Source organism: Octodon degus, unplaced genomic scaffold (assembly GCF_000260255.1).
Source record: "Octodon degus isolate 3935 unplaced genomic scaffold, OctDeg1.0 scaffold00017, whole genome shotgun sequence".
NCBI lineage: Eukaryota > Metazoa > Chordata > Mammalia > Rodentia > Octodontidae > Octodon > Octodon degus.
In genome coordinates, this window is record NW_004524593.1 from 24,839,474 (window position 1) to 24,854,401 (window position 14,928).

The 14,928-nt window shown below is 45.7% G+C and overlaps 2 pseudogenes; one reads left to right on the forward strand and one right to left on the reverse strand.

Moving 5' to 3' along the window:
* The first annotated feature begins 2,333 nt into the window (after positions 1-2,333).
* On the forward strand, positions 2,334-3,813 carry LOC101574987 (annotated as a pseudogene).
* A 3,933-nt stretch (positions 3,814-7,746) lies between these two features.
* On the reverse strand, positions 7,747-8,705 carry LOC101582794 (annotated as a pseudogene).
* Between the last annotated feature and the right edge of the window lie 6,223 nt (positions 8,706-14,928).

Consider the following 14,928-nt stretch of genomic DNA (forward strand, 5'->3'; position numbering starts at 1 on the left):
GCAGGGGGCCTGGCTTATACCTCCACCCTGGGGTGGAGCAGGCTGAGCATAAGGGGGTGGCTGGGGCAGGAAGGAGGTGTTTCCCTGGCAGAGGCCGCCAGTCCTTTCCAGTCAAGAAGGGCTGGTATTGCCTACAGCGCCCTTGTGCCTGCAGGGCCTGACCTGCTGGTCTGAAGTAACTTACATATGTATAACACTGTTCCGTTTAACCCCAATACCTCTACCACGGCACGCGCGAGGACGCCTGGGTCCCTGCCCATGGTGCCGGGACCCTTTTGGGACACCAGCCAATAGCGGCGCGGCTCGAGGTGTCTATCCAGTCAAGGTGTAGTAGTTTTCCCCACCTGCAGCCCGCGGAGTGAGGAGTACGTGGCGGCTTGCCGTCGAGAATGAGATGCCATTCGCCCCCGCGCTGCCGCGAGCAGAGGGGCGCAGGGCCAGGAATTTCGGTCGTCCGTAGATTCTAAGCCCCGGCCCCGACCCCGACCCGGAAGCTTCCGGGCCTCCCCTACCTGTACCGGCCTCAGTCTGGAGTTCGCGGCGAAGTTTACAAGGGGCGGGCGCGCAGGCGCAGTGCGCGGACTGAGTCGCAGGCGGATCCGGACGCAGACTTTCCGGCAGCAGATTGCAGAATCAGGTGGGTCAGGAGAGCTGAACCCCGCAGAGCTCTTGAGGGAGGAGGAAGCCGCTCAGCACCCTCGGGATCCGACGCACGGCTCGGGCCGGGGCGCACAGGCTGCGCTCTTCAGAAATGGCCCGAACCTGCTCTTGGCTCCCTGCACCATATCTCCGCACTCAGGCACTCTAGTCTTTCGTTTTTGTTATATATATATATATATATATATATATATATATATATATATATATATATATATATAAATACTTTCCTAACCTCCCTGTTGGTGACTGCTGCACTAGCTTGCTTGTCGGGTGGAGGTCCCCCCACCCCATTTCTTTTCTGTGCCTTCCAGCTCTGCCTTGCTTTCCTGAGCCCCATTCCACAACTTGTGTAATATTAAAAGTTAGACTTTTTTCCTTGAGAGACAAGTGGCTTCTCCAGACTTCTTAGGCCTAGTAAGTAAGAGGTCAGCACTACCTCTCTGTAGAGCAAGCAAATGGATAGAATGGGCAGGTTCTGGCACCAGGAAGTAAAGTCCGGTTTCCATGGGGAAGAGGATGAGAGGGGGAAAGGAGGGTCCAGGAGGGTCCAGGAAGGGATAGACAATCCTGGGTAAGTCTGTTGTCTTACTGTGATTTCTCCCCATTGCCTCTGTTCTGTGTGACCCAACATGCCTGTACATGGCAGAGTGGTGGTTTGCTGATGAGGCCCCTCCATGTACTTTGAATAAAATCTGTTTTGTTTTTCACCAGATCAGTCCCTTTGATTTGGTCAGCTGTGACCAAATGAAACCTGGGTGACCGGTAGCAAGTGTGGTGAAGCCACCTAGGAGGTATGTTCTGGCTTCTGAATGTCTTGTTTCTGTTCCAGCTGGGGAGGGAGCAGGCACTTGGGAAAAAGGACTACTCTAGGGACATTTAAGTCGCTGTGGGGAGTGCCTTGCTCCCTGGGAATTATCCCTTTCCAGTTTGTGGCATCAGCCTATAAACGCTTTTGGCTTTTAAGACAGGATCTCACTGTGTGACGCCAGGCTGACCTCAAATTCTCAGTGATCCTCAGCCTTCCAGGCGCTAGGGTTACAGGTGTGTGTCACCATGCCCGGCTCTAAACACTCTTGTTGGTGGAAGGAAGAGGTTGTCTGGAGGAGCTGATGTCTGCCAGATTCTCACTCCAGGGCCGTATTGTTTCCACCGTTTGATGGGGCAAGGGATAAAGAAATAGCCATTTAGACCGTCCCTTGGGTCATTCAGTGATACCTGTTTGAGTGAAGATTATTTGGGGTCACTTGAGGGTTATCTGGATGGACTACAGGTCATTTTTATACTGATTAGTGTGAAGAGATTTAGAGGTAGAAAAAAAAAACTAGGTACTTGGTTTGTTTGGGAATATTCCTTTAATTTGGTTTCTTTTATCTTTTTCTTCTTATAACCTTCTTTATTTCTGAACTGGGCAGTTGGGCTTTAGTACCATCTAGGAGCCTTCTGAGCTGCACACTGAGTAACTAGCTGAGTACTTGCCAGGATACTAGGACAAAGAAGAGTTGATGCACTACTATTTTAACACTGTGTGGCCTAAGTATGCCTTAGTTTGGTGAAAGGTTGCCATCTAATGGTTCTTTAAATTGTCACACCATTTTTAAAGTTGCAGTCATCCCTGTTCTCTGCCCCCCCCCCCCAGCAGAACTGGGGATTAAACTCAGGACCTTGCCCTTGCTAAGGAAGCACTTATTCCACTGAGCCATCCTTCTGGCCCCAATTGCAGTCATTTTGTGAAAATCAGGTAAATGGATGAAATTCTTTATATTCAGACCCTCATGGTATTGGACACTAGAAGTTAAGAGAAGTAAAGTAAATTGCTGGTTCAGAGAAAAAGGATTTTTCCCCTCTTCCAGATGATAAAACTCCAGACAAAAATAAAAATTAAGAAATTAAATTTTTAGAGCCCATTGGAGGTGCTGTCGACAGCTGCCACGTCCCATGTCTGAGACCTGAAGTCGCTGCTGCTTCAGCTATTGTATCTGTAATTAACACTGTGGACATCTCCCATGAGGACATGATTCATGATGCCCAGATGGATTACTATGGCACCCGCCTGGCCACCTGCTTCTCAGACAGGTCCATCAAAATGTTTGATGTGCGCAATTGAGGGCAGATCCTCATTGCTGACCTTAGGGATCATGAAGGTCCTGTGTGGGAGGTGGCCTGGGCCCACCCCATGTATGCCAATATTCTGGCATCTTGCTCCTAAACCGGAAAGTCATCATCTGGAAGGAGGAGAATGGCACCTGGGAGAAGACCCACGAGCACTCAGGACAACTCCTCAGTGAGCTCTGTGTGCTGGGCCCCCCGGGACTATGGCCTGATCCTGGCCTGTGGGAGTTCAGATGGGGCCATCTCCCTGCTGACCTACACAGGCGAAGGCCAGCGGGAGTGAAGAAGATCAACAATGCTCACAGTATCGGCTGCAACGCGGTCAGCTGGGCTCCTGCTATGGTACCTGGAAGCCTCATAGACCAGCCGTCTGGGCAGAAACCTAGGTACATCAAGAAGTTTGCTTCTGGTGGCTGTGACAGCCTCATCACACTCTGGAAGGAGGATGAGGATGGCTGGTGGAAGGAGGTCCAGAAGCTGGAGGCACACAGTGATTGGGTTTGAGATGTGGTCCGGGCCCCCTCCATTGGCCTGCCCACCAGCACCATTGCCAGCTGCTCTTAGGATGGTCGAGTGTTCATCTGGACCTGTGAAGATCTCTCAGGCAACACATGGTCACCTAAGTTGTTGCACAAGTTCAACGACGTGGTGTGGAAGGAGTCACTGGATGGCCAGTGGGTTTGCATCAGTGATGTCAACAAGGGCCAAGGCTCTGTGTCGGCCTCCGCCACAGAGAGCCAGCAGAATGAGCAGTGACAGCAGCAGGGCCTGCAGGACCCCAGGACAGCGACAAACAGCTGGGGGAAGCCCAGCTCCCATGAGATTGACCTGGAAGCAGGTGCAGCATGGCTACAGCTTGGGCTTCTGCCTTAACGTGACTCAGACAGCTCACTGTGTACTGCCCGGCTGAAAGCACTCGTGTTATGACGAAGAAACTACAGATGACATTAGATATATCACTGTAAACTACTTGGGCCATTTTTAATGTCCTTTTGGGTTCAGGCATTATTCAGGGGAGCCATTTCCAAATAAAATTACCCTGCTTAAAAAAAGAAAAAGAAAAAGAAATTAACTTTTTAAATGCTGTTACTCTACACCCAGTGTATGTGGAGGCAACTTTACCTCCTGACTCTGGGGACGATGAGGAGCCACTGGATTTGCAGGGCCGGAATGATTTCCCCCTTTAAGACTCAACAAGACACTTAAGTTTGGCCAGGGAATTCCCTGAAAGGGTAGGACAATATCCAAGACAGAATTTAGGCAGAGGTTTGAAAAAGGATGGAGAGCTCGTAGATACTACTGGGCTTATAGTCTATTCTCAAACTCTGGCTTGTTAAACCAAAAGAGCTCTTAATTTGTCATTTAGAAATGCTCCATGGAGAGTGATTTGTCTCCATTTTTGCTTCTCACTGCCCTGTCTAACTGCCCACTTTTCTGAAGAGATACTAATGATAGACAAAATCCTTGAGGAGGCATGACATCTCCAATGAGAGAGCTGCAAGAAACCCTGATGCTATATAGCTATTCCATCAGCAGGTCCTGATTGGGGCTCAAACTGTACAGGAATAAGTGCTGAACAGTTAGAGGCAGTACATTCTGGCAGGCTTAGGGAAGGTGTGCCTAAATCAAAAGGTTCAAACAACATGCAGGAATTTCAATAGAAGGCAGATGGAGACTCTACAGAGTTTCTAGAAAGGATTTACCAGACGTATTAGAAGTATACAGATGTTGATCGAGAAGATGCAGGGAATATAAGGATGGTTAACATGATCCTTATAGAGCAAAGTGCCCCTGATACTCATAGAAAGCTTCAGAAATGAGAATGAGTAATAGGAATGAGTCCAACTCAGTTGATATATATTGCCTTTAAAATACCTAATGCACCAGTCATGGTAGTTTATGCCTGTAATCCCAGCATTTTGCAGACAGAAGCAGGAGGATTGCTGAGAGTTTGAGCACAGCCTGGAACACATAGTGAGCTCAAAGCCAGCCTAAACTACATGGTGAACCTTGTCTCAAAGAATAAAGCAAGCAAGGGAAAAAAAGATGAGATAGACCGACTAATCTTAAGGCTTTGGAAGGATATGATGAAGAAGAAAAAGGCCATAGTTTGGGTAAATATAAAAGGAGAGGATCCTTAGGGAGTGACAAATGTGTATATTACAAGGAAGAAGGGTGCTGTCTGAAAAATGTAGGTCTGAAATTAAAGAAAGGAAAAAAAAAGATGACAGACACACTAACAAATGATAAATAAAACTCAGGGCCTCTTTTCCATCTTTCAGAGCCAGATGATTTCCCCATAAGACCCCTGCATACAGATGACAATAGAGGAGTATCTTGGTTATTTTTCTTGTTGCTGAAACAAAATGCCCAACATTGAAAGTTAGAGGAAGAAATGTGTATTTTTGGCTCACAGTTTATAGAAATTTCAGCCTATAATTGGCTGGCATTAAGGCAGGGTGGCATGGCAGAAGGGCATCACAGAGGAGAAACAGTTCATAGCATGGCAGAAGGCAGAAAGCAACAAGCAGCAAGCCTATTTCTGTTTGTTAGATCTTATTCCTAAGGGTAGGTAGCACTTGCATCCTTAATCCTGGTACCTTAACCCTAGAATTGCACCACAAATCAATTCCAGCACCACACATTATAGATCTATGCTCCTCTGAAAAGCCCACCAATAACTGCATGAAACTTTTGAGGGGGTCTAGACACAAGCCATAACAGGGCATCAGCTAATGGACTGCTTGTTACACATAGGTAGTAGTACTCTGGTTCTCAATACTAAACTGGTTCAAGTGGCAAGTATAGAAGAAATGGAGGAAAGACAGCAGAAACCCTTCTTCTCATCTATGGAGTATCAACTAAGGGACTTAAGATGTAAAGAGTTTTCACCACACACCAATCCTATTATTAGGACAAAATTTATTATGGACATTAAATGCTCAGATTTCCTTCTCTTGAAAAAAGGCAGCACCTTCATATTCAGGTTCCATTAGAGTAAGTTTGTTTGGGATTTGAGAGCTATTGATGGCATACAAGATATTTGTCCTACAGTGCAAAATTCTTATACTTTATTGACTGTTTTCAGTATTGGACCTTAAACAGCTTACTTTATATCCCACTTGAAGACAAAGCTTAGGTGCCGGGGAGATGGCTCAGTGGAATAAGTGCTTCCCTGGCAAGCACAAAGGCCTGGATTCAATCCCCAGCTCTGCCAAAGAAAGAAAAAAAAAATGAAGACAAAGCTCAATTGCTATTTGCTTTTGAATGGTAAGATACTATATCAAAGGCCATCTCCTAATATAGTTGGACTTTACTACTACAGCACTTTCAGAATTCCCCCTCCATTTTTGGTGAGATTTTAACCAGAGACTTGTGAACTCTACAATTGGAAGAGGGAGCCATCCTGCAATCCACTGATGATTTGATGATTTTCTTTTTTTTTTTTTTTTTTTTTTTGGCCTGGCAATAAATATTTTAATTTTATGTTTCATTTTTATGATGACAAATAATTTTCAAGTTTATTTCCTCTTTTTTTTGTTTGCTTAAATACAAAGTGAAACCACAAACGGGTACAACCAAGACATCATCTCTCACATGGTGGCCTCCTGCGATCGTCTTCACTGACCTGGCTGGGGGGGGGGGAAGACTTTCCAGGTAGCACTATGTTGGTGGGGACCAGGGTGGTGGGGAGTGAGAACTGGATCCCCCAGGAAGGAGGCAGCCACCTGCTCCTCACCGCTGTGGGCTCTGTGCCTTGTCCTTGCTGCCTGCGTGGCCAGGGAAGGGGTCCCAGGGTCCCACCTTAGCGCCTCTGTCCTCAGGGCGAAGATACCAGGCTGTCTAACAAACACAAGGCCTTGGCAGCAGGTCTGGACCTGCCAACCTGGCAGTGTGGGCAGGCGGGAGCGGGGAGTCATTCTGGTCCCACTGCAAAACTATTTTTGATTAGAATATAGAACAATCTCAGATCTCTCCTACAAAAACAAAATCCCAACCCCAAACACAAAGCCAAAAAAACAGCCACTTCACTCATTTCAAGACCTATATACAAATAAGTTGTTTTCCTTTTTTTTTTTTAAACAGGGTCTTACTATGTAGTTCAGGCTGGCCTTGAACTCACTGTGTAGCCCATGCTGGCCTGGAACTCATGGCAATCCTCCTGCCTCAGCTTCCCAAGTACTGAGTTTACAGGCATGTGCCCAGCAAGTAAGTTGTTTTCTGTGGGCTTTTTCTTTTAATTTTTTTTCTTTTTATTATTATTATTTTTTAAATAAATTCAGTGTTCACATTTCTATAAAGAATGAACCCAAATTTGGGCAGCCCTGCCGGCCGCTAGCACGAGTCCCCCCAGTGGCCTGGGGAGCTCCGAAAAGCAGCAGTCTGTGGAAGAGCGAGTGCATGCCTGGCCTGTGCGCCTGGGCCCAGGAAGCTTTGGAGAACGCAGAGGGGAGGATGAGCTTACTGCGAACCCTTCTTTTAAAAAAAGAGTCATACGCTTCACGGTGCGCCTATCAGACCGGAGAACAAGAGCTTGGCTACATCCCAGGCAGGCTGCGGGGAACAGCATGGTCCCCTGGCCTCACCTGTCCTTGGCATGGGGTGGGGTGGGTCCTGGCTCTGAGGCCGAGGCAGGATGCTCTCTCTGGCCTTCCTAGTTCATATTTGACTCTCTCCGCTAAAACCTGTGCTGAGTCTTTGACTGCATGCATGGAAGTGCAAACGTTCGACTTGTATGCAAAAAAGGTACAAAATCAACTAGGATATAAAAATTTTGGTAATATAAGGCCATCTGTTCAAGTCCACCTTGGAAACCTGTAACAGATATTTAAATACTACAGTGAAAAGGCATCTTAAAATACTTTTTTTAAAAAAAAATCTGAAGTAATCTGCTAAGATTAAGCGTGTAAAGAAAAAAAAACCAACCATTTCCCTTTGAGGGCACTTTGTCCTTGAAGAGCGCAGGCAGGCGGGCGGTCAGTGCTTCAGCCACCGGTAGGCCTCGATGGACGATGGACGCCTTGCTGCGGTCCCCGTAGTCACAGAGCAGCTCCTCCCCGGCTGCAGTGTCGCGGGAGGCGAGCAGGATGACGTGCTGTGGATGTCATGCGGCTGGTCTGGCCAGTCCCGCGCTTCCTGTGGTCGATCAGCCGGCCCAGGCGGCTCATCTCCCCTGTGGCATCCACGCAGTAGGTTTTGCTGCGGTACTGGAAGTAGCACATGTAGCACCCGTGGAGGGGCCTTGTGCTTACAGAGCCTCTCGCTTCTTGGCATCAGTAATCTCGATGAGGTCCCCATGGACCTCTGCCACAAAGTCACCCCGGGAGAACTGCTTGGTGGCGATCACACCCCTGCCTGTGCCACCGATGAGGTCGATCTTCATGCCTTCCTCCTTCCCGCTCCCAATCAACGCATGCATTCTTTTCCTTTCTTCCGACTGCAACTCGGCTGTGCGCTTCTGGAACTTCTCCGGGCCCGGTAGAAGTCCGTGAGTTTGCGACTCTGTTGTTTTCCCCTGAGCTCTTCTCCGAGGTGCCTGTTTGCCCGTGAGAGGCTCTGCCAGGGCTTGCCTGGCGATGGCTGCGCTGGTAGGATCACGAGACGAGGTTGGAGTTCTTGGGGGCGCTGCTGCTCCAGATTTTTGGTTTGGAAAAGGGGCCTGGGGGCCTTTCCCGGCCTCTTTGAGCTTCACAGCGTTTCTTTTCTCGTTTCCTATAGATCCCAGCTACTGGTTTCCCCAGCTTTGACTTCATGACATGCAGCCGAGTTCTCTTTCTGAAGCCGGAGCGCATTCCAGAGCATCTGTTTGGGCTCATGTAGGACTAGATCTTTTGACTGCCCGGCGAATGCGTTCTCCTGCAGCCCGGCCAGGCCCATGGCGGCGCCCCCAGCTACTTCGCCCCCGCCGCAACCCGGCCACCAGCGCTGTCTTTGCCGCTGCCGCCGCCCCCAGGGCCTCCTTCCCCCACGGCACCTCGCGCTGGCAGCCCCTGGCCTCCCCGAGCTGCCCCCAAGCGAGGGAAGCAGGAGCGAGGGCCCACTGATGATTTTCTAATAACAAGTTTTGATTGTGAAAGACATCTCTTACTGCTTAATCACATGACAGTCTGTGGACTTAAAGTATCTTCCAATAAGGCTCAGATTTGTAAGCAGAAAGTAAATCACCTCAGGTTACAATTAAAACAAGGAAAACAGAACCTAATTCTCAATCAGAATCTAGCAATTGCTAACCTCAAAACTCATCTATAAGAAACAACTACAGAGGTTTCTAAGAATGAAATGTTTCCATTGAATTTGAGTTCCTAATTTTGGTCTTTTTTTTTTAAATTTAATGAGTTTTTATTATTATTACTTTTTTTGTGGTACTGGGGGATTGAATTCAGGACCTTGTGCTTGTCAAGCAAGCTCTTATGCTGCTGAGCTATCTCCCCTGCCCTTGCCTTCACTTTATTTTTTATTTTTTATTTTTTTCAAAGTTTTATTGATAAACAGCAATGAGACAGTTTCAAATCTAATCGGAAGTACAGTTTCAACAAATAATACACTGCATATATTCTTCTCAGTGGTTAATTGCTGTACAAGAAGTGGACTTGTGATCCTATTTACAAACACCATTAGAACAAATCATTCTACCTACCCAAGAGACATCATAGCAGTAAATGGCTTGTAACCTTGGGCTATGCAAGATTGCCTGCAGGTACTTACTCAGGTGCAAGATAACCAGAAACTAAAAGCCCCAGGAAATTCAGTTTGGGTAGTGGTCACAATGACCCTGAAAACATTGTTTTGTGTCAATGAATTTGTTTAACAAACAGATTGTGGTTTCATGTTTTAAAAGCCCTCTGCTTCCTGGGCTAGCTGCCTTTCGGTTCTCTCCTGTGTGAGACCAGACCTGGGGGGCCCTGAGCTCAGTAATAAACAGCTTTCCAAATTCCAACCTGGCAGATCTGGTTCCTATTCTGAGTGACCCATAACAGTTACATAACCAAAATGTACTCTTGTAAATTACCACAACCAAAATCCAATTACCTTGCTCCCAAGAATGCAAAGTAGGTCTCATTTGGAAAACACAGCTTTGAAATACTTTTTTTTTTTTTTTTTCATTTGTGTATTTGGTATAGGGTCTCACTATGCAGCTCGGACTTGTAGTGATCCTCCTGTTTTCAGCCTCCCTAGCACTGGGATTATAGGTGTGCGCCACCATGTCTGAACTCACCAACTCAGTGGCCCTGGGGGTGGAGCTGGTGCACCATAAGGGATCAGGGATCGAACCCTGGTGCCTGGTCCCTGCACTTGCCAAAGGAGGCACGTAGTCTGCTAAGCTATCTCACTGGCCCCAGCTTTGAAATTTTTGATGCCATTTATTCCAGCAGACCAGATCAATCTCCAGCAGCTCTAGATTGGGGACTGCACACAAAGAGGAGTAGCTGCATAGGAGAAGGAAGATACCAGGCTGGATATGCCATGTGACACACGGTACCCACTTTCACAAAAAAAAGGTGAATTAACTACACTAACTATAGACATCACAAAGAAAACAAACATCTCTAGTGATTCCAAGTATGCTTTTATTATAGTACATGCACATGGAGCTATTTGGAATGAAGAAGTTTATTAACTTTAGGAAATAAAGACATCAAATATCCTACGGAAATATTGGTTTTGCTCATGGTAGTTGGCTTGTCAACCCAAGTAGCTATTATAAACTGCCAAGAATACTGAAAGGCAAATTCTCATGTGGCAAAAGGAATCAGAAGGTTAAAAGAGCTGCAAAATGAACTGGGGGGGGGCATGGGGGCTTTGATCCTCACTTGGACATATCTCAGTTCAAACCTCATTATATGGAATGGGTACAGAAGAGCTTAGGAGTGGGGTTTCATTAATGTGGACTCTTGCTCACTGTAGAAACTTTATGATCAAAAGATGGTCTTACTCCCTGGCATACGCAGTGGCAAAGGATCTATATCAAGGGACACATTATGGGTGGGTTCACTAGCAGAGTTGATATAGCTCTACCTAAAAGGACCACACACTAAAAGGACTATGCAAAGGACTAAACAGAGATAGATGCAAGCCACCTCAGAGAAGAGGACAGTATAGAAGAGAGCCCCTTTGAAGACTGGCAAATTGACTTCACTTACATGCTAAAAACAACAGGTACTTTTAAATTCTTGTTAGTATTTGTGGACACATTCTCTGGGTGAGTAGAGGCATAGTCTACTGGAAATAAGAAAGTGACAGGAATAATTAATTTTTTTGTATTTTAGGGAAGGGTATACAGGGTGTTCAGAGTCTCACTACTAGATGGGACTCGATGATCTGCCTGTTTACAGCCTCCCAAGAGCTGGGATTACAGGCTTGCGCCACCATGCCCAGTCTCTATTCCTATCTCAGTGTGCCCTGGGGGCAAGCCAGCATGGCAGGGCCTGGGATCGAACCCCCAGCCCCTGTGCCTGCTTGCAGGTGCTTTAATCCACTGAGCTATTTGGCTAGCCCTAAATTTCTATTTAAATTATTCATGGCTTTGGACTACTGAGCTCTGTTCAAAGTGAAAATGGGCCATTTGTTTCTGAAATTACTCAAAAGGTGAATAAAACTTTGCAGATACATCAGAAAGTAAGTTAATCACGGAGGCTGCAGTCCATGGGAAAGTCAGAAAAGATGAACCATAGCATAGCATAGCATAGCATAGCATAGCATAGCATAGCATAGCATAGCATAGCATAGCATAGCATACCAAAGCAAAACAAAAAAAAAACAATAAGCTCTGTCAAGAGACTCCTTTAAAGTGGGATAAAATCTTATTTTCCTGCTCCAAATTAGGGTATTACCTCAAAGTGGGTAAAGTTAAGCCCCATTGTGTATGGGAGACACTTTCTAGACTCCACGGTGGGTGTCCCACCCTTTGAACTAGAAAATGAAGGTAAAATTAAATAATACACCATAGATGAGTCAGATACTAACAGGTTTGCATGGTTTTGCTATTGCTAGGTTTGCACATTTGGTTGAAAGACTGTTCTACCCTGTATACCCTGAAGATAAGGTATTGCTGAAACCCCAGAAAATTCAAGGGCCCAATGAATATCTGTCTGAAAAGTGGAAAAGTTCATATGATGTACTATTGAAAAGATACATCTCATTAATGCTTTCAGGAATAGAGCCTTGGAGTCGACACTAGAATCAAACAAGTTCCACCAAAAGAAAATGCCCTGGGATGCCCTTTACATTCTGCTTCTTCATACACATCAGTAGAGAATCTTAGGCTCAAGCATCTAACTTCTCTTTGCTTATGGGCAAGCTACCTTTGGGCAAGCTACCAAACTACCTTGGGCAACTGGAGGTCAGACAGGGGTCATACCTATCATTCCTCAGGTTTTAAAGATGATAAACAAGAAAGAAGTAAGGGATCAGGTATAGGGACTTGAGTTTTCTTCCTCATGAAGCTGCTTTGGGCTGAGCAGAGGTAAAATTGTGGGGCTGATGGGAGAGCTGTTTAGAAATGGCAGTGGGCATGTGAGAAGTGAAACAAGATATTTGTATCAGGAAGAAGCTAGATAAGACCTCAGAGACAATGGGCAAATGTGATTAAAAGGAGTATTGAAACAGTAAGCCCAAGAAGGGGTGTGAGCCAGAAGCCTCAAGATTAGCCAGCTAGGAAGGGGCCAGGATGAGGCCGGATTTTGTAGGGTGGTTGCTTGATCATGAAGCCATTTGACATCATTTCATGTTGGGAAAGAAACATCTGATCTCCTGAAGAAAGACAAATAGTATAATCTTTAGTTTTTGAAATAAGAATGTGTAGGCTTCAGCAGTTTTGGAGCATAATAGCGGTCAGCAATTTGATTGTCTTGCAGGTTAGTGAGTTCAAAAGATATTTGTTTTAATCCTTCTGGTACCTATTGAGAGAGGGTAGAAAAATAGTTATGAGGAGGAGGAATTCAATCAGGTAAGGCAGATGGCAGGGTGGCCAAGGTGGGGGTCTAGTTCTGGGAACAGCTTCAGCAGGTGCTAACTTTGTGTGCAGCAGAGGAGCAGATTTTATTTGTTCTTGGTTGGGAACTGAGGTGGTTATTTTCAGAATTGACCTTGGCATGCACAGCCACTGGGCAGAGGACTGGAGCTGAACCTGACGAGTCTCCTTTCAGTTTTGGAGGACTAATGCTGCCACTGCCACTGGGCAGTTGCTTTGGTCTTGAAGATTGGAGAGTTTGATTTGTTTGAGACTTTTGACTATCTACTTGGAGAGAGCTGAGAAAGTGAATGGAGACTTTAGCTGGCCTGTGCCAACAGCAATGACTATTTTGATTCCTGCAAGGAGGAAAATAAACTGAACAGCCAAGGAAATCATTACTATAGATAACATGTTAGCTGCATAAATACAAAGTGGAAGCAGAATGTGAAGAAGCTGATCTGCATTGGAGTGAACTTGAAGGTGCCCTGGAGACAGAGGTCAGTGTTTATTTCTGGGAGTGAAGTTACTGAAGGTTGGGAGGGGAACGTTAGATAGTGGAGGGAGAGGATGTCTCATGGTTTATGTCTAGTTGTCCCCTTGAAGCCTCATGCAGTCATTGGGGTGGCTTCTAGAGTTTGTGAGTAATTCTTGATCCAATGCTGGGATTATGGGTGTGAGGGCAGATAATCTGCATACAAATGAAAGGGAGGAAGATAGACTTGCTAACAGCAGCAAGCTGCTCCCCTCTTTGCTCTTTGCTGTTTTCTATCACCATGAATGGCTTCCCTCTGCCATGTGCCACTCTGCCTTAGAGCCAGCCTAGTGTGGACTGAAACTTCCACTAACTATGAGCTAAATAAAGCTTTTCTCCCTTTTGTCCCAGCAACAAGAAAAGAGTAATTAAGATGGGATGTTAATTCTCATACAAGGGACAAGATAAAACCAGAGAGTTTAGAGAATGAGAGCTATGAGAATGACATGTAGTTTTGGAGGAAAAATCTGTGGGGAAGAGGTGCAGAAGGAAGAGAATACAGAAGGTTATTGTCTCAGATACCTTTCTCTCATTGCTGGGACAAAATACCCAACACCCAAATTCAAGGAAGGCAAAGTTTTTTAAGATCACAGTTTGTGGAGGCTTCAGTCTATACACATCTGGCTCTAAGGCAGAGTGGCATATAGCAGCAGGTAGCAGTTCATGGTGGAATAAAACAACAAAGAACACAGGGAGGAGAGGGCTGCTGCCTCTTTCCTTTCCTTATATTATAAGCAGGCTATCCTGGGGAGGGAGTGAAGAACTCACACAATGTCCATGCCCTCTGCTTGTACAGCATGAGGATGAGGAAAGTAAGAAGCCTAACTCCCTGCTGAGTCACTTAATACACTTCTAAACTTCTCAAGTTGACACACTGTATCAACCAGTACAATCCACCCCTTGTCGACTTGACAACCAGACACATTTCTTTAAACCAGTTTCCAGATATAAACACATGCTTATTCTTCCTTAATTTGGGGTGTTGGGTATTTTGTCCCAGCAACAAGAGAAGAATAATTGAGATGGGATGTTAATTCTCATACAAGGGAAAGGGTAAAAACATTTCACAACTTGAACATTATAACACAATTTTAATAATCCTTAAGAATTAGTATTAATTCTATTAATGTTTTATTACATTAGAAACATAATATTTTGCCTCTGGGACCCTCAAAGACTCATGCACAACCTTTTATGCAAAAGGCATTTAGTCTGTCTGCAAGAGTTGCCAAAATCCTAATAGTTTAAGCATTGCTGAAAAGTCCAAGTCACAAGTTAAACACTTCCAATATTTAATGGCACAAGGAAAACATTGCCATTCCAAAAGGTACAAACAGCAGGATATAAAACATTGGGAGCAAAACAAGTCCCAAATCCCACAGGGCAAACATTAAGTCCTGTAGTTCCATGTTTCAATATGTGGCAAATTGTGAGCTCTACATGGCTCCACCTCTACAGCACTTCTGCTGGAAAAGCACCCATGGTTTTTCTCTGGGGTTGGCTTTGCTCTCTCCTTGCAGCTTTGCACAGACAATCCATGGTGCTGGTTTTTTCAGACTTCTGGAGTTTCCACTGCACATTAGACTTCTCACTCTCTGCTTTATACACTGCTCTGTCAGAGGTGCACTGCCTGTCCTTCTAGGCCTTCTGAAATCTAGGAGGAAGCTTTCGTAAT